This window comes from Pseudophryne corroboree, chromosome 8 (assembly GCF_028390025.1).
Source record: "Pseudophryne corroboree isolate aPseCor3 chromosome 8, aPseCor3.hap2, whole genome shotgun sequence".
Lineage (NCBI taxonomy): Eukaryota > Metazoa > Chordata > Amphibia > Anura > Myobatrachidae > Pseudophryne > Pseudophryne corroboree.
The window spans coordinates 181,875,472-181,897,002 of record NC_086451.1 but is presented as its reverse complement, the minus strand read 5'-3'; the positions used below and the strand labels follow the sequence as shown (position 1 = coordinate 181,897,002).

At 45.5% G+C, this 21,531-nt stretch overlaps 1 protein-coding gene across 2 annotated transcripts in view; it reads left to right on the top strand.

The window, feature by feature from the left end:
• The window catches only part of LOC134948776 (gamma-aminobutyric acid receptor subunit alpha-3-like), a 995,050-nt gene that overhangs the window by 758,437 nt on the left and 215,082 nt on the right, over positions 1 to 21,531 (top strand). The gene's annotated exons all lie outside the window — the stretch shown is intronic.

Below are 21,531 nucleotides of genomic sequence, written 5' to 3'. Positions count from 1 at the left end.
TCAACATATTTATCAATGACCTAGAAATAGGCCTGGAAAGCACAGTGTCAATCTTTGCAAATGATACTAAACTGTGTAAGGTAATTAATTCAGAATTGGATGTGGAGTCCTTGCAAAATGATCTATCTAAACTTGAACTCTGGGCATCTAAATGGAAAATGAGGTTCAATACAGACAAATGCAAGGTTATGCATTTTGGGACTAAAAACAAACTTGCATCCTACATATTAAATGGGGAACGTCTAGGGGAAACAGAGTTGGAAATAGATTTGGGGGTATTCATTGATAATAGGCTTAATAACCATACACAATGTCAAAATGCAGTAAAGAAGTAACATAGTAACATAGTATCTGAGGTTGAAAAAAGACAATTGTCCATCGAGTTCAACCTATTTGTGGTGTCCTCTGCATGATGATTTGACTAAATAGTAACTATAATGCATGACTATGCACCATACCCCTGGATATCCTTATCCAATAGGAATTTATCTAACCCATTCTTAAAGGTGTTGACAGATTCCGCCATTACAACTCCCTCGGGCATGGAATTCCAAACACGTATTGTCCTTACCGTGAAAAAGCCTTTACGCCGTATTGTGCGGAATCTCCTCTCCTCTAACCTGAGCGAGTGTCCACGAGTCCTCTGTGTTGATCTAACCAAAAACAGGTCCCGCGCAAGCTCTGAGTATTGTCCCCTTATATATTTGTAGATGTTGATCATATCCCCTCTTAGTCTCCGCTTTTCCAATGTAAACATGCCTAGTCTTTCAAGCCTTTCCTTGTATTCCATCGTCTCCATGCCCTTAATTAGTTTGGTCGCTCTCCTTTGTACCTTTTCAAGCTCCAGGATATCCTTTTTGTAGTATGGTGCCCAGAACTGTACACAGTATTCAAGGTGTGGCCTCACTAGTGATTTATATAATGGGAGTATAATACTCTCGTCCCTAGCATCAATACCCCGTTTTATGCATGCTAATATCTTATTAGCCTTCTTTGCTGCAGTCCTACTTTGGGTACTACTGCTTAGCTTGCTATCTATGAGGACACCTAAGTCCTTTTCCAGTACAGAATCCCCTAGTTTTACCCCATTTAGTAGGTAGGTGTAATTTTTGTTCTTGCTACCACAGTGCATTACCTTACACTTGTCTGTGTTGAAGCGCATTCTCCATTTGGCTGCCCATGCTTCTAATTTAACTAAGTCGTTCTGAAGAGACTCGGCATCCTCCTCTGTATTTATAGCCTTACACAATTTGGTATCATCTGCAAAAATTGACACCATGCTCTCTAGACCTTCTGTTAGGTCGTTAATGAAAATATTGAACAATAGCGGTCCTAATACTGAGCCTTGCGGCACACCACTTAGCACTTCAGTCCAAGTTGAAAAATATCCATTAACCACAACGCGCTGCTTCCTATTATCTAACCAGTTTTTGACCCAAGTGCATATTGTGCTTCCTAGCCCTGATTCTTGTAGCTTGTATATAAGTCTCATGTGTGGTACAGTATCAAACGCTTTGGCAAAGTCTAAAAAGATTACATCCACGTCTTTACCCTGATCTAGGTTTGCGCTTACTGTTTCATAAAAGCCAAGTAAGTTGGTTTGACAGGATCTGTCCTTCATAAACCCATGTTGATTCCTTTTAATGACCTTATTGGTTTCAAGGAACTTCTGAATACTATCTCTTAGAATACCTTCCAATACTTTCCCCACTATAGATGTAAGACTAACTGGTCTATAATTACCTGGTTCAGCTTTACTTCCCTTTTTGAATATAGGCACTACTTCCGCTATACGCCAGTCTTTTGGGAACCATACCTGATATAACTGAATCCTCAAAGATCAGAGATAGCGGTTTTGCCAGTTCAGAGTGAAGCTCCATTAGAACCCTTGGATGACTACCATCGGGCCCTGGTGATTTATTAATCTTTAAATGTTTTAATCGGTGACAGACTACTTCCTCGCTTAAATAAGTACCTATCAGTGTGATATTGTCCTTATTGAGATTGTGTGTCAGTCCCTGAATTGGGTCCTCTCTAGTGAATACTGTTGAAAAAAACTCATTTAGTGTGTTCGCTATGTCATTATCATTTTTGCTTAAGACTCCCAACGTGTCCTTCAAAGGGCCTATACTCTCCTTTTTTAATCTCTTGCTATTGATGTATTTAAAGAATTTTTTGGGATTTGCTTTGCTTTCCTTTGCTACTAGTTTTTCAGTTTCTACTTTAGCCGCTCTTATTTCCTTTTTGCAATTTTTGTTACATTCCTTATAGTGCTGAAATGACTCTGCTTCCCCGTCAGATTTGTATTTTTTAAATGCTCGCCTTTTCTTGCCCATAAGTTCCTTAATCTTTTTGTTAAGCCACATCGGTTTATTCCCTTTTTTGCTACTCATAGGAATATATTTGAGTGTATTTTTAGCTAGCAGGAATTTTAGTACCTCCCATTTCTCCGTAGTATTTTTTCCTAAAAACAAACCTTCCCATTCAATATCCCTGAAAAATACCCTCATCATTTAAAAATTTGCTTTGCTAAAATTTAAAGTCCTAGTTGAGCCAGTATAGGGCTGTTTGTAGAAACTGATATTGAATGTGACCATATTATGGTCGCTGTTTCCTATGGGTTCCCCTACTATAATACCCGATACCAAATCCTGATTGTTCGTTAATACCAGGTCTAAGATTGCATTGTACCTAGTTGGTTCCTCAATTAGTTGGACTAGGTAGTTATCATTTAGTGTGTTTAAAAACATACTGCCCCTAGCAGTATCACATGAATCGTTTTTCCAGTTTATCTCTGGATAGTTAAAATCTCCCATCACTACTATGTCTCCTACTCCTGCTGCTTTTTCAATTTGCTTTAGTAACAATTCATCATCAGATGCGTTGATACCAGGCGGCCTATAGCATACACCCAATACTAACTTTTTTGTTCCCTTTTCCCCGCATGCAATTTCTACCCATAGTGTCTCAACAGTGTCTACAGTACCCTCCTGAGTATCTTCCCGTATATTAGGTTTTAAAAACGGCTTTACGTACAGACACACCCATCCACCCTTTTTATTTAGTCTGTCTCTCCTAAACAGTGTATAGCCCTCTAGATTGACTGTCCAGTCATGAGATTCATCCCACCAAGTTTCAGTAATGCCTATAATATCATACTGTTTGCTTGCTGCAAGTATTTCTAGTTCACCCTTTTTACCAGTTATGCTTCTGGCGTATACATACAACTAAGATAAGTATTTTCCCTTGCATTAGGGACATCTTTCACCTTATGTGGCAAGGATGACCTGTAATCGTCATTGGTTAGTGCTTTGGTAAAATCCCTTTTAGTACCCATGTTAATAACCTTACTGCCTGCTCTTACCCTCCCCCCAACTTCTCCCCCATTTTATTTACTACCGCCATCCCCACTATTCTCACTGCATGACCCGTAGTTTTTAGCTAAACCCTCCCCCCAGGCTCCTAGTTTAAAATCTCCTCCAACCTTCTAACCATCCTTCCCCCCAGCACCGCTGCCCCCTCCTCAGTCAGGTGCAATCCGTCACGACAAAAGAGATGGCGTCTGACTGAGAAGTCCGCCCAGTGTTCCAGGAACACAAACCCCTCTTTCCTGCACCAATCCCTAAGCCACACATTTACCTCCCTAATCTCCCTCTGCCTCCCTGGACTAGCGCGTGGCACGGGTAATAATTCCGAGAATATTACCTTAGATGTCCTTGCCTTCAGTTTCTTTCCTAAGTCCCTATAATCTTTCTTAAGGACATCCCACCTTCCGCTAACTTTGTCATTGGTGCCAACGTGCACCAAGACCGCCGGGTCTTTGCCAGCCCCTCCCAACAATCTATCTACCCGGTCCGCGATGTGCTGTACCCGAGCACCCGGGAGACAACAGACTGTACGGCGATCACGGTCCCGGTAGCAGATTGCCCTATCTGCCTTCCTGATGATAGAATCCCCTACCACCACCATTTGACTAGGTACCTCTCTATCTTTTATCCCAACCGCGCCAGAGGGACCGCACCTCTGGATGCTAGAGGGAGCAGTCTCCTCCGGCACCGTCATTTCTTCGCTATCATCCTCCGATTCCTCGTCCAATCGGGCAAATTTGTTCGGGTTTGATAGTTCGGAGATGTCGTGCCTCCCCCTCTTATTCTTCCTTCTAACTGTGACCCAACTGGCTACCTGATCATCATCCTCTTCTACCAGTGACCCCTCCCGCAACTCCTCCACCGTTCTGTCTAAACTACGCTCGAGATTGTGAATCTCCCTCAGTCGCGTAACCGTTTGCTCTAGATCAGTTACCTGGGCTTCCAGGGCAACAGTTCGCACACACCTCGTGCAGATGTATTCACACTGGGCCGGTAGCTCCAGGTGTGCATACATCTTGCACGACATGCACTGAGTGAGGTCCTCAATCACAGCCCCTCCCATATTGTTTGCAAGGTCTAACTCCCTGTTACACTCAAAGAAAAAGCAGCAAAAATAAAAAATAGAAGACAAGCAATATCACTTATACAATAATTAAGCTGGCTTATACTTATCTATCTTTGTGCGGTTCTTGGTCCTTCACTTTTATGCAGCCGTAGTGCTCTCACCTGCGGCACCTATACTCCACTTAGCAGTTGCAGTTGTACCAGCTCACTGCTCCTCCTTTTCACTCGGCTTCCAGCTCCTGCTAAGAAAAAAAATAAAAAATGCCCCTCACACCCGCACAATCACAGCCCCTCTGCTACTCCAAGTAAGAGACCCTCTCACTCACTCACAAGGTCAGCCCCTTGCAGTCTCACCAGAAGTTTAATGGTACTGTAAATGTGTGTTCCTGATTGTGTATTAAAAAACTCACCTTTATCTGTATTCTAACTCACTTAGAAATCCCAGCAGCACTTTGAAGAGACCAGCCCCACAGAGCAGGCTCAAAGAGTCTGGTCACTGCTTATATAGGCTCACCCAGCTGTTTCAATCAGCCCCTCACCCTCCTGATTACTCCTGATTACTCACACCTGAGTTAACCCCTCAGGCTATCACCTCACACTTTATTTTTTTTTTCCCTCCAAAAGAAAAACAACACAAAAAAAAAACCCAGTACAGATGTATTAAAACAAAAAGAAACAGTATAGATACAATCAATCAATCAATCAATCAATCAGAATCAGATTACTTTCTCTCACAAAATTAATATCTCTGTATGGATAGACAGAGATTAATCAGAGTTCACCTTTATACTGTTTCCAACTCACTTAGAAATCCCAGCAGCACTTTGAAGAGACCAGCCCCACAGAGAGGCAAGTAAGGTGCTAGCATGCATATACTGTATAGGGGAACTGAGACAAGGGACTCGGATGTAATCAGGCCGCTGTATAAGGCATTGGTATGTCCGCACCTAGAATATTGTGTTCAGTTTTGGGCACCATTGTATACAAAAGACATCAGTGAACTCAAATGGGTTCAAAGGCAAGCTACTAAATTGATTGAAGGCCTAGAAGGACTGGACTATAAGGAAAGACTTACTAGGTTGAATATGTATACACTAGAAAAGAGGCATCTAAGAGGAGATATTATTAATATCTTCAAATATGTAAAGGGACATCACAAAGAGTTATCAGCTGAATTATTTATTAAAAGAATGCAGTTTAGGACACCTGGGCACTCGCTGCGGCTGGAGGAGAGAAAGTTCCGAACACAATGGAGGAAAGGGTTCTTCACTGTTAGGGCAATCAGGATGTGGAATTCCCTGCCAGGGAAGGTGGTAATGGCGGACTCTGTAATTGGATTTAAAAAAGTAATGAATATATTTCTGAATGAAAACTCTATCCAAGGTTATAATACTTAATATATCAACGTGGTTAATCCGGGGGTAACATGAGTTATAGTAACTAACTAGTCATAAAACATTATTCAGCAAGTATGTAGAATCATCACAACTTAAAACAGGTTGAACACGATGGCCAATTTGCCTCTATTCAACCTCAAATACTATGTTACTATGTATTATCACTAGACTGGATTTATACGCCAGTACCACTGGATTTATACGGCAGTACCACTGGACATATACGGCAGTATCACTGGAATTATATGGCAGTACCACTGTAATATATAGGCAGTATCACTGGACTAGATGTATACGGCAGTACCACTGGACATATACGGCAGTACCACTGGACATATACGGCAGTATCACTGGAATTATATGGCAGTATCACTGGAGAAATACGGCAGTATCATTGGAATTATATGGCAGTACCACTGGACATATATACGGCAGTATCACTGGACTGGATTTATACGGCAGTACCACTGGACATATACGGCAGTATCACTGGACATATATGGCAGTATCACTGGACATATACAGCAGTATCACAGGATTTATACAGCAGTACCACTGAACAAATACTGCAGAATAACTGGACATATACAGCAGTATCACTGGGCCTGATTTATATGCCAGTACCACTGGATTTATTTAGCAGTACCACTGGACATATACGGTAATATCACTGGATTTATAAGGCAGTACCACTGGACATATGCGGCAGTATCACTGGACTAATATGGCAGTATCACTGGACTGGATGTATACGTCAGTACCACTGGACATATACGGCAGTACCACTGGACACATACGGCAGTATCACTGGAATTATATTGCAGTATCACTGGACAAATATGGCAGTATCATTGGAATTATATGGCAATACCACTGGACATATATAGGGCAGTATCACTGGACTGGATTTATATGGCAGTACCACTGGACATATATGGCAGTACCACTGGACATATACGGCAGTATCACTGGATTTATACGGCAGTATCAATGGACTGGATTTATATGCCAGTACCACCAGATTTATATGGCAGTACCACTGGACATATACGGCAGTATCATTGGAATTATATGGCAGTACCACTGGACATATATACGGCAGTATCACTGGACTGTATTTATATGGCAGTACCACTGGACATATATGGCAGTACCAATGGACATATACAGCAGTATCACTGAACATATATGGCAGTATCACTGGACATATACAGCAGTTTCGCAGGATTTATACAGCAGTACCACTGGACAAGTATGGCAGAATCACTGGACATATACGGCAGTATCACTGGGTCTGATTTAAATGCCAGTACCACTGGATTTATTTGGCAGTACCACTGGACATATACGGCAATATCACTGGATTTATACATCAGTACCACTGAACATATACGGCAGTATCACTGGACGTATACGGCAGTATCACTGGACTGGATTTATACGGTGATAATGTCAAATATTACCTTTAAACATAAAGCTATGTACTAATACCGATGAGCCGTTATGGCCGCTAGACCACGTGCACGTGCTACGCACTTGGCACGCTATTTGCGTACCGAGTACTGTACGTGGTACGCACTTGGCGTACACACGCTGCGCTAAGTGTACGGAATACACACAGCGAGCGCACACACAGTTGATAACCTTTAAACCTTTTAAATAAACACAGTAAGAATATGCTTATACTCTAAACATTTAGACGAATACTGTAATGATGTAACGCTTAAACACCTTAACAATGTGTATGCTGTTTGAGCGATTAAGATGCTAAGAGAGAGAGCCCTTTGCAGTAAACTGAAGACACAACACTGAATTTGGATTTAAAAACCACAGCAGCTCTAACACCGCCGTGGATGGTTTAGAGAAAAAGGGAAACACAATACAAGTTATACACTACAAACTAACATAGAAATCTAACAGAATAACAGAGAATAATATGAACAATGGCGAACAATCGCAAACAAGAGCGAACAAAATGAGAACAAATGGCTACAGAGAATAATACATACGTGGGGAATCTTTCGCAAGCGTGACCTGGAGTCCAGTCCTCAGCATTCAGAGAGAAAGCCTTCAGAGAGATTGAACTGGCCAGGCAACAGTGGTCTTTATATACACAACATACATTCACAATACAATGGTACCTTGTAATCTCATTGTTCATTAGACACAGGAATGTGTCTCTACATTATAGCAAAGGTCATAGGTGGATTTGAACAGGTGGGCTGTGTCTTTCTCCAACTGCTCTGGTGGGAGGTATCCACAGGATTCCCGCCGCATGTGTAATTTACAGCAAATACAGTTAATGTTCATAAAATACTTTTGTACATAACTATACGCAGGAGCGAGCGATCCTTTCCTAACTAGCATCGGAATGTTACCCTTAAAATACCCTACAGCTGGATACTAGACACCACCGTTCAACCTTTATCTGACCCTTCCTCTGTCCAGGAACAGTTTAAACTAAACATACTCGCTGACATGGTCTAGGGGAACATTAACTACAAAATGTGCTATGTGGGTTAAATATGCTACAATCGAGTCGCACGTTACATGCTCACAAACTCTACCGTAAATGCGCATACCACGCGCCAAGGCACACGGCCGTAGAAGTTCCGTTACGCAAAGTGCGGATATGCGCACGCACGGCAGAGCGAGTGCACGCGCAGCGGGCATGTGCATGGGGTTAGTACAAGGCATACGCATCATGATATTTTTCGACTTTGACAACGGCATTACCCAGGACATATACGGCAGTACCACCGGACATATACGGAAGTATCACTGGAATTATATTGCAGTATCACTGGACAAATATGGCAGTATCACTGGAATTATACGGCAGTACCACTGGACATATATATGGCAGTATCACTGGATTTATACGGAGGTACCACTGGACATATACGGCAGTATCACTGAATTTATACGGCAGTACCACTGGACATATACGGCAGTATCACTGGACTTATACGGCAGTATCACTGGACTTATACGGCAGTATCACTGGACTGGATTTATACGGCAGTACCACTGGACATATACGGCAGTATCACTGGATTTATACAGCAGTATCATCGGACTGGATTTATACGCCAGTACCACCAGATTTATACGGCAGTACCACTGGACATATACTGCAGTATCATTGGAATTATATGGCAGTACTACTGGACATATATACGGCAGTATCAGTGGATTGTATTTATATGGCAGTACCACTGGACATATATGGCAGTATCACTGGACATATACAGCAGTATCGCAGGATTTATACGGCAGTACCACTGGACAAATATGGCAGAAATCACTGGACATATACGGCAGTATCACTGTGCCTGATTTATATGCCAGTACCACTAGATTTATTTGGCAGTACCACTGAACATATACGGCAATATCACTGGATTTATACGGCAGTACCACTGGACATATACGGCAGTATCACTGGACTTATATGGCAGTATCACTGGACTGGATTTATACGGCAGTACCACTGGACATACAGTATACGGCAGTATCACTGATGTTATACGGCAGTACCACTGGACATATACGGCAGTATCACTGGACTTATACGGCAGTATCACTGGACGGGATTTATACGGCAGTACAACTGGACATATACGGCAGTATCACTGGAATTATATGGCAGTACCACTGGAGATATACAGCAGTATCACTGGACCGGCATTATACGGCAGTACCACTGGACATATACGGCAGTACCACTGGACATATACGGCAGTATCACTGGATTTATACACCAGTACCACCAGATTTATACGGCAGTACCACTGGCCATATACTGCAGTATCATTGGAATTATATGTCAGTACCACTGGACATATATACGGCAGTATCAGTGGATTGTATTTATATGGCAGTACCACTGGACATATACGGCAGTATCACTGGACATATATGGCAGTATCACTGGACATATACAGCAGTATCGCAGGATTTATACGGCAGTACCACTGGACAAATATGGCAGAATCACTGGACATATACGGCAGTATCACTGGGCCTGATTTATATGCCAGTACCACTGGATTTATTTGGCAGTACCACTGAACATATACGGCAATATCACTGGATTTATACGGCAGTACCACTGGACATATACAGCAGTATCACTGGACTTATATGGCAGTATCACTGGACTGGATTTATACGGCAGTACCACTGGACATACAGTATACGGCAGTATCACTGATGTTATACGGCAGTACCACTGGACATATACGGCAGTATCACTGGACTTATACGGCAGTACCACTGGACATATACGGCAGTACCACTGGACATATACGGTAGTATCACTGGAATTATATCGCAGTATCACTCAACAAATATGGCAGTATCACTAGAATTATACGGCAGTACCACTGGACATATATATGGCAGTATCACTGGATTTATACGGAGGTACCACTGGACATATAAGGCAGTATCACTGGATTTATACGGCAGTACCACTGGACATATACGGCAGTATCACTGGATTTATACGGCAGTATCACTGGACTGGATTTATACGGCAGAACCACTGACATATACGGCAGTATCACTGGAATTATATGGCAGTACCACAGGAGATATACAGCAGTATCACTGGTCTAGATTTATACGGCAGTACTACTGGACATATACGGCAGTATCACTGGGCATATGTGGCAGTATCACTGGACTGGATTTATACACCAGTACCACTGGATTTATACAGCAGTACCACTGGACATATACGGCAGTATCACTGGACATATATGGCAGTATCACTGGACATATATGGCAGTATCGCTCGATTTATACGGCAGTACCACTGGACATGTACGGCAGTATCACTGAAAATATATGGCAATATCACTGGACTGGATTTGTATGCCAGTACCACTGGACATATACGGCTGTACCACTGGATACATTCAGCAGTATCACTTAAATTATATGGCAGTACCACTGGACATATACAGCAGTATCACTGGACTGTATTTATACGCTAGTACCGCTAGAATTATACGCCAGTACCACTGGAATTATACGGCAGTATCACTGGAATTATATGGCAGTACCGCTGGAATTATACGGCAGTGTCACTGGAATTATACGGCGGTACCACTGGAATTATAAAGCAGTACCACTGGACATATTCGGCAGTATCACTGGACTGGATTTATAAGCCAGTACCGCTGGAATTATATAGCAGTGCCACTGGACATATATGGCAGTATCACTGGATTTATACGGCAGTACTGCTGGACATATACAGCAGTATCACTGGACATATACGGCAGTGTCACTGGACATATACGGCAGTACCACTGGACATATACAGCAGCACAGGGACACCACCACTGGACTGATGCAGGATAACAAAGCACCACTACAATGGACTGGACTTATACAGCAGCACTGGACATATGGCAACAGAGGCACCACCACTGTGACTGGACTAATGCAGCACAATACACCACCACTGGACTGATGCAGCACAACACAGCACTACTGGACTGGACTTATACAGCAGCACTGGACATATGGCAGCAGAGGACACCACTACTGTGACTGTACTGATGCAGCACAAGACACCACCACTGGGCTGATGCAGCACAACGCAGCACCACTGGACTGGACTTGTACAGCAACACTGGACATATGGCAGCAGAGAACACCACCACTGTGACTGGACTGATGCAGCACAAGACACTACCACTGAACTGATGCAGGACACTGAGGACGGAGACATGTCCTCTCTCTACACTCTCCAATGCCAGAGTGAAAATGGCGGCGACGCGCGGCTGATTAGATGGAATCCTAACCCCGTGAGAATCCAACAGTGGGATGATGACGTTTTGCCTTGTTCTGGTTTCCGAGTCAGGCGGGAAAACCCAAGTCTGACTCGGATCCGTGCTCGGGTAGTGAAGTCCGGTAGGGTTCATTTCTCAAGGAACCTAACCCGCTCATCTCTAATTCAGATTTGTATGGAAAAGCTTATACAATTGCAATAATTAGCAAGTCTGTAGCCTGAAATATTGAAGTTAAGCTGCTGCCCAGTAAAAAAATACAGACGCCCACTGGAATCTTCTCAAAGTTCTCAGCAACTGCATACACATTATTATTATCCTTTCTTTATATGGCGCCACGGGTGGTCTTCTGTATGCCGGCGGTCGGGCTCCCGGCGCTCTGTATACCGGCGCCGGGAGCCCGACAGCCGGCATACCGACACTTATTTTCCCTCGTGGGGGTCCACGAACCCCATAGAGGGAGAATAAAATAGTGTGGCGCGCGTAGCGCGCCACCGTGCCCGTAGCGTGGCGAGCGCAGCGAGCCCGCAAGGGGCTCATTTGCGCTTGCCACGCTGTCGGTAAGCCGGCGGTCGGCCTCCCGGCGCCGGTATGCTGGTCGTCGGGAGCCCAACCGCCGGCCAGCCGTAGTGAACCCGGCGCCACAAGGGTTCCACATCGCGCAATTACAAAGGACAAGTACAGGGTAAATAAACAAAGCTACATCAGCAGATGACACTGAAATAAGTATCAGGTGGCATATGACAGCTGGATTTGGTGCAGTTGAAGATTATTAAAGTAAGAAAAAGAATAAGCACATGAGGGAAGAGGGCCCTACTCATGAGAGCTTACATTCTAAAGGGGAGGGGTAGACAGACAGGGGTGACACAGACGGGGTTCATAGAGAGCGTGGAACAGAGGGTTAGGATGAGATTTGGCTGGGTTTGGAGAAGAAGTGGGTCTTAAGAGCCCGTTTTTTAAGTTTTGTAGAGAGGTGGAGTTTGAGAGGGAGAGGTAGGGAATTCCAGAGAAGTGATGCAGCATGTGAAAAATCTTGGAGGTAGGGGTGGGAGGAAGTAATCTGTAGGCAGAAGAGTCAGCGTGCATTAGTAGAGCGAAGAGGACGGGTGGGAGTGTAAAGGGAGATAAGGTCAGAGATGTAGGCCCTCATTCCGAGTTGTTCGCTCGGTAAAAATCTTCGCATCGCAGCGATTTTCCGCTTAATTCGCATGCGCAATGTCCGCACTGCGACTGCGCCAAGTAAATTTGCTATGTAGTTAGGAATTTTACTCACGGCTTTTTCATCGTTCTGGCGATCGTAATGTGATTGACAGGAAATGGGTGTTACTGGGCGGAAACAGGCCGTTTTATGGGCGTGTGGAAAAAAACGCTACCGTTTCCGGAAAAAACGCAGGAGTGGCCGGAGGAACGCAGGAGTGTCTGGGCGAATGCTGGGTGTGTTTGTGACGTCAAACCAGGAACGACAAGCACTGAACTGATCGCAGATGCCGAGTAAGTCTGGAGCTACTCAGAAACTGCTACGAGGTGTGTAATCGCAATATTGCGAATACATCGGTCGCACTTTTAAGATGCTAAGATTCACTCCCAGTAGGCGGCGCCTTAGCATGAGCAAATCTGCTAAAATCCGCTTGCGAACGAACAACTCGGAATGACCCCCGTAGATGGGAGAGGAGTGGGTGAGGGCTTTGTAAGTGAGTGTGAGAAGCTTGAAATGGATTCTGAAAGGGAAGTGGAGCCAGTGAAGGTCTAGTAAGAGAGGAGAAGTGGACGTAGTGTGTTTGGTGAGGAAAATGAGCCGGGCAGCAGCATTGAGGATAGATTGGAGTGGAGAGAGTTATTTGTCAGGAATGCCAGTCAGGAGGAGATTACAGTAGTCCAGTCTTGAGATGACCAGTGAGTGGATAAGAGTCTTAGTAGCATCCTGGGTCAGAAAGCATCTGATTCTGGAAATATTTTTTAGATGAAAATGGCAGGTTTGTGAAAAGTGCTGAATGTGTGGTTTGAAGGGGAGGGAGGAGTCAAGGATTACTGCAAGACAGCACACTTGGGGGAAAGAGGAGATAGTAGTGCCATCAATAGATAATGAGATTGCAGGAGGTGAGGTTATGCGGGAGTGAGGGTTGATGATCAGTTCGGTCTTAGACAAGTTAAGTTTAAGAAAGCGCTGGGGCATCCAAACAGAAAGACAGTTGAAGATACGAGTGAGGAGAGCAGGGGAGAGGTCTGGAGAGGAAAGATAGATTTGAGTGTCATCAGCATAGAGATGGTATTGAAAACCAAAAGAGCTAATGAGCTTACCTAGTGAGGATGTATAGAGAGAGAAGAAGAGAACCAAGGACGGAACCTTGGGGTACACCTACAGTTAGTGGAAGTGAGGGGGAGATGGAGTCATGAGAGGAGTCAGAGAATGAACGGTCAGAGAGGTAGGAAGACAGCCAAGAGAGGGCAGTATCACGCAGACCAATGGAGTGAAAGATTTGCAGTAGGAGAGGATGGTCCACAGTGTCAAAAGCAGCAGAGAGATCAAGTAGAATAAGTAAAGAGTAGTGTTGCTTAGATTTCCCTTAGATATGCAGCATCATCGCAATAATAAGGAACATCACTCCCTAAGTGAGTCTATGGTCGCTCAGACTGGCCACAGTGATACATGCATCATGTTTCTCTACATACTGTACATGATCACAGCTGAAAACAGATGCACGCCCCAAAAATATCCGTGACACGCCTGTATTTTTGCTACTGCTCTCCATTACCTCCCCCAAATGGTCCCTTCCTGTCAATCACTCTGTGTTGAAATTCTTACTGCGATCGACATCACAAAGGCACCTTGGCGCAGTTCAATCACGGCACATGGGCAATCTACTGATCTCCCATTTGCGTGAGCATCGGAATTGCGTACAAACACGAATTATACCCAATATACGATGAGATGGTTTATTTGCTTACATGATTTTTATTTGCAATGCAATTGTTACCAATGAGTACTGAAAATTATCCCATCCTGTGTAGCACATAAATAATGTAACATGAAACAGTCTAACCAGACTGATCATTCAGAAATGTGATAACAAAAGTGTGATAGCTTAATAGCTGCCTTGTGAGCAGATGGAAGTAAGGTAAGTGCTAGTTTTATAAATAGACACAATAATACCAAATTAAGTCGACTCTATAGCTTGATTATCATAGAGAGACTATCAGGGGCATATTGGCCGACCTTCTCGCGGGGAAGATTCCGGGTGGGCCGATATGCACTTGGGGCCTATTTTGTTTGTTGACATGTGAGGGGTAGTGCTGCCGTACTAAATAAACGGTATATCTCTGGTGCTGACCATGGGAGGCCACTTCTACAATTTTTTTCAGGGCCATTTTTAGTTCCCAATCCACCCCTGCCTGACTTTGAAAGAAAGTGCAGTGGAATATTCTTATGCTACATTAGTGTTAATAAACAAATTAATATATAGATGTTACAGCCAAGAATTATAAAACCACTTGGTATAACTAGGCCTTTCAAACAGCAGGAAATTTGAAACTATTTTCTCTGACGTCCTAGTGGATGCTGGGAACTCCGTAAGGACCATGGGGAATAGACGGGCTCTGCAGGAGACTGGGCACTCTAAAAGAAAGATTAGGTACTATCTGGTGTGCACTGGCTCCTCCCTCTATGCCCCTCCTCCAGACCTCAGTTAGAATCTGTGCCCGGCCAGAGCTGGGTGCTCCTAGTGGGCTCTCCTGAGCTTGCTAGAAAGAAAGTATTTGTTAGGTTTTTTATTTTCAGTGAGATCTGCTGGCAACAGACTCACTGCTACGAGGGACTGAGGGGAGAGAAGCAAACCTACCTGCTTGCAGCTAACTTGTGCTTCTTAGGCTACTGGACACCATTAGCTCCAGAGGGTTCGAACACAGGGCCCGACCTCGATCGTCCGTTCCCAGAGCCGCGCCGCCGTCCCCCTTGCAGAGCCAGAAGACAGAAGAAACGACGAAAACGGCGGCTGAAGACTCCTGTCTTCATTAAGGTAGCGCACAGCACTGCAGCTGTGCGCCATTGCTCCCACAGCACACCACACACTCCGGTCACTATTGGGTGCAGGGCGCTGGGGGGGCGCCCTGGGCAGCAATTATATTACCTTTTGGCACAATATGCACATAATACAGTTTATAAAACTATATATGTGCAAAAAACCCCGCCATTAATATTATACAAAACGCGGGAGAAGCCCGCCGCTGAGGGGGCGGGGCTTTCTTCCTCAGCACACAAGCGCCATTTTCTCTTCACAGCTCCGCTGGAAGGACGCTCCCCAGGCTCTCCCCTGCAGTATCCAATACAACAAGGGTAAAAAAGAGAGGGGGGGCACATAAATTTAGGCGCAAATGTGATAATAAGCAGCTATTGGGAAAAATCACTCTTTTTAGTGTAAATCCCTGTGTTATATAGCGCTGTGGTGTGTGCTGGCATACTCTCTCTCTGTCTCCCCAAAGGACTTTGTGGGGTCCTGTCCTCAGTCAGAGCATTCCCTGTGTGTGTGCGGTGTGTCGGTACGGCTGTGTCGACATGTTTGATGAGGAGGGTTACGTGGAGGCGGAGCAGGAGCAGATAAGTGTGGTGTCGCCCCCGACTGGGCCGACACCGGAGTGGATGGATATGTGGAAGGTATTAACCGACAGTGTCAACTCCTTACATAAAAGGTTCGATGACGCAGCAGCCTTGGGACAGCCGGGATCTCAGCCCGCGCCTGCCCAGGCGTCTCAGAGGCCATCAGGGGCTCATAAACGCCCGCTAGCTCAGATGGCAGACACAGATGTCGACACGGAGTCTGACTCCAGTGTAGATGAGGATGAGACAAATGTACAGTCCACAAGGGCCATCCGATGCATGATTACTGCAATGAAAAATGTATTGCACATTTCTGACATTAACCCGGTTACCACCAAAAAGGGTATTATGTTTGGGGAGAAAAAGCAGCCAGTGACTTTTCCCCCATCTGATGAGTTAAATGAATTGTGTGAAGAAGCGTGGTGTTCCCCTGATAAGAAACTAGTGATTTCTAAGAGGTTACTGATGGCGTACCCTTTCCCGGCAACAGATAGGTTACGTTGGGAAACATCCCCTAGGGTGGACAAGGCGCTCACATGCTTATCAAAAAAGGTGGCACTGCCGTCTCAGGATACGGCCGCCCTAAAGGAGCCTGCAGATAGAAAGCAGGAAGCTATCCTGAAGTCTGTATATACACACTCAGGTACTATACTGAGACCTGCTATTGCTTCAGCATGGATGTGTAGTGCTGCAGCAGCATGGGCTGATACCCTGTCAGATAACATTGATTCCCTCGACAGGGATACTATTTTGCTAACCATAGATCATTAAAAGGACATCGTCTTATATATGAGGGATGCACAGAGGGACATTTGCCGGCTGGCATCTAGAATTAATGCAATGTCCATTTCTGCCAGGAGAGTATTATGGACTCGGCAGTGGACAGGTGATGCTGATTCTAAAAGGCGCATGGAGGTTTTGCCTTATAAGGGTGAGGAATTGTTTGGGGACGGTCTCTCGGACCTCGTATCCACAGCAACAGCTGGGAAGTCGACTTTTTTACCTCAGGTTCCCTCACAGCCTAAGAAAGCACCGTATTATCAAGTACAGTCCTACCGGCCTCAGAAAGGCAAGCGGGTCAGAGGCGCATCTTTTCTGCCCAGAGGCAGGGGTAGAGGAAAGAAGCTGCACCAGGCAGCCAGTTCCCAGGAACAAAAATCCTCCCCTGCTTCCTCTAAGTCCACCGCATGACGCTGGGGCTCCACAGGTGGAGCCAGGTGCGGTGGGGGCGCGTCTCCGGAACTTCAGAAACCAGTGGGTTCGCTCACAGGTGGATCTCTGGGTGGTACAAGTTGTATCTCAGGGATACAAGCTGGAGTTCGAGGCGACTCCCCCTCGCCGTTACCTCAAATCAGCCTTGCCAGCTGCTCCCAGGGAAAGGGAGGTAGTACTGGTGGCTATTCACAAGCTGTACCTCCAGCAGGTGATAATCAAGGTTCCCCTCCTTCAACAGGGACGGGGTTACTATTCCACAATGTTTGTGGTACCGAAACCAGACGGTTCGGTGAGACCCATTCTGAATTTAAAATCCTTGAACACTTATATAAGGAAGTTCAAGTTCAAAATGGAATCGCTCAGGGCGGTTATTGCAAGCCTGGAAGATGGGGATTTTATGGTGTCGCTGGACATCAAGGATGCTTACTTGCATGTCCCCATTTACCCACCTCACCAGGAGTACCTCAGTTTTGTGGTACAGGACTGTCATTACCAATTCCAGACGTTGCCGTTTGGTCTGTCCACGGCACCGAGAGTATTTACCAAGGTAATGGCCGAAATGATGATAGTCCTTCGGAAGAAGGGAGTTATAATTATCCCGTACTTGGACGATCTCCTTATAAAGGCGAGGTCCAAAGAGCAGTTGTTAGTCAGCGTAGCACTATCTCGGGAAGTGTTGCAACAGCACGGCTGGATTCTGAATATCCCAAAGTCGCAGCAGATTCCTGCGACGCGTCTGCTGTTCTTGGGTATGATTCTGGACACAGAACAGGAGAAGGTGTTTCTCCGGGGGGAGAAGGCCCAGGAATTGTCATCTCTGGTCAGGGACCTCCTGAAACCAAAACAGGTGTCGGTGCATCAGTGCACGCGAGTCCTGGGAAATATGGTGGCTTCTTACGAAGCAATTCCCTTCGGCAGATTCCATGCAAGGATCTTTCAGTGGGATCTGTTAGACAAATGGTCCGGATTGCATCTTCAGATGCATCGGTTGATCACCCTGTCCCCGAGGGCCAGGGTGTCTCTGCTGTGGTGGCTGCAGAGTGCTCATCTTCTCGAGGGCCGCAGATTCGGCATACAGGACTGGGTCCTGGTGACCACGGATGCAAGCCTCCGAGGATGGGGGGCAGTCACTCAGGGAAGGAACTTCCAAGGACAGTGGTCAAGTCAGGAGACTTCACTACACATAAATATACTGGAACTAAGGGCCATTTACAACGCCCTGAGTCAAGCAGAGCCCCTGCTTCAAAACCAACCGGTGCTGATTCAGTCCGATAACATCAAAGCGGTCGCTCATGTAAACCGCCAGGGCGGCACAAGAAACAGGATGGCGATGGCAGAAGCCACAAGGATTCTTCGTTGGGCGGAGAATCACGTCCTAGCACTGTCAGCAGTGTTCATTCCGGGAGTGGACAACTGGGAAGCAGACTTCCTCAGCAGGGGACCCTCAGGCGATAGCTGTGGATGCCCTAGTGACACCGTGGGTGTACCAGTCGGTTTATGTGTTCCCTCCTCTTCCTCTCATACCCAAGGTACTGAGGATAATAAGAAAGAGAGGAGTAAGAACTATACTCATCGTTCCGGATTGGCCAAGAAGAACTTGGTACCCAGAACTACAAGAAATGATCTCAGAGGACCCATGGCCTCTGCCTCTCCGACAGGACCTGCTACAGCAGGGGCCCTGTCTGTTCCAAGACTTACCGCGGCTGTGTTTGACGGCATGGTGGTTGAACGCTGGATCCTAACGGAAAAGTGCATTCCAGATGAAGTGATTCCTACGCTGATATAAGCTAGGAAGGATGTGACCGCAAAACATTATCACCGCATATGGCGGAAATATGTTGCTTGGTGTGAGGCCAGGAAGGCCCCAACAGAGGAATTCCAGCTGGGTCGATTTCTGCACTTCCTACAGTCAGGGATGACTATGGGCCTAAAATTGGGCTCCATAAAGGTCCAGATTTCGGCCCTGTCTATTTTCTTTCAAAAATAACTGGCTTCACTCCCTGAAGTTCAGACGTTTGTTAAGGGAGTGCTGCATATTCAGCCCCCTTTTGTGCCTCCAGTGGCACCTTGGGATCTTAACGTTGTGTTGGATTTCCTGAAATCCCATTGGTTTGAGCCACTTAAGACCGTGGAGTTAAAGTATCTCACGTGGAAGGTGGTCATGCTGTTGGCCTTGGCTTCAGCTAGGCGTGTGTCAGAATTGGCGGCTTTGTCATGTAAAAGACCATATCTGATTTTCCATATGGACAGGGCAGAATTGAGGACTCGTCCCCAATTTCTCCCAAAGGTGGTATCAGCGTTTCATTTGAACCAACCTATTGTGGTGCCTGCGGCTACTCGGGACTTGGAGGATTCCAAGTTGCTGGACGTAGTCCGGGCACTGAAAATTTATGTTTCCAGGACGGCTAGAGTCAGAAAAACTGACTCGCTATTTATCCTGCATGGACCCAACAAGCTGGGTGCTCCTGCTTCAAAGCAGACTATTGCTCGCTGGATCTGTAGCACGATTCAGCTGGCACATTCTGCGGCTGGACTGCCGCATCCTAAATCAGTAAAAGCCCATTCCACAAGGAAGGTGGGCTCTTCTTGGGCGGCTGCCCGAGGGGTCTCGGCCTTACAGCTTTGCCGAGCTGCTACTTGGTCGGGTTCAAACACATTTGCAAAATTCTACAAGTTTGATACCCTGGCTGAGGAGGACCTTGAGTTTGCTCATTCGGTGCTGCAGAGTCATCCGCACTCTCCCGCCCACTTGGGAGCTTTGGTATTATCCCCATGGTCCTTACGGAGTTCCCAGCATCCACTAGGACGTCAGAGAAAATAAGAATTTACTCACCGGTAATTCTATTTCTCGTAGTCCGTAGTGGATGCTGGGCGCCCGTCCCAAGTGCGGACTCTCTGCAATACATGTATAGAGTTATTGCTTAACTTAAGGGTCATTGTTATGAGCCATCTTTTGAATGAGGCTCAGTTTTTTGTTCATACTGTTAACTGGGTATAGTTATCACGAGTTGTACGGTGTGATTGGTGTGGCTGGTATGAGTCTTACCCTGGATTCCAAATCCTTTCCTTGTTGTGTCAGCTCTTCCGGGCACAGTTTCCCTAACTGAGGTCTGGAGGAGAGCCATAGAGGGAGGAGCCAGTGCACACCAGATAGTACCTAATCTTTCTTTTAGAGTGCCCAGTCTCCTGCGGAGCCTGTCTATTCCCCATGGTCCTTACGGAGTTCCCAGCATCCACTACGGACTACGAGAAATAGAATTACCGTTGAGTTCATTCTTATTTTTTCTTGTGGGGGCCAATTTGTTTTATTTTCTGTGGATGCCGCTGTGTGTGTTTTTTCCGGTGGTGGCCAATGGTTTTTTTTTTCTTGTGTAATATTTTTCATCTGCGCTTGCATCTGAGTTGCACAGTCAGACACATGCACCACCAAGAAGCAGATTACAAATGCATTCCTGTCCGGTTACATGGGATTGTCCAATCAGATACAGATGTAACGTAGTGTGGGTGCATTGCTGAAAGTGGTTGCATATAGAGACATTGAATTGCTCACACATTGGAGACCATACTCAGATTGAGGATCTGCACGTAGCATAGGGCTGGTGAAGGTTTCAATGGTGTAATTGATGGTGGCATCTAAAGATGCACAAAGCATGATTGCAGCATCTGTAGACACTGAAAGTGGGCATCTCAGTCCTTGTATATTTGGATACATGGATGTACAGTACGCTAGGGAACTGCATTGGAGCATCATTAGCATAAAGTCACAGATGCAATTACAGCAAAAGACACAAGGAAGGCCGCAACTGCATCCAACTTAGAATCAGACCCTATGAGTAGGAATCCTACCCCCTCAAGAGACTCCACTCCCACAACAGACCCTGCCCTCATGCGGACTGCTTCCATAGTTTTCCCGTGCTGGTTTTACATCCCAATCCATCCCTGGGACCTTTCCACAAGCTCTTCAGTTGATCACACAAAATTTATTTTCTTTAGCAAAATTTTGTTTTCTTTAGTCAGTCTGGACTTAAAAATGGGCCACTCAACCACTTGTTTTGTATATGTCTATAGTTATCATATCTTTATTGCATCAT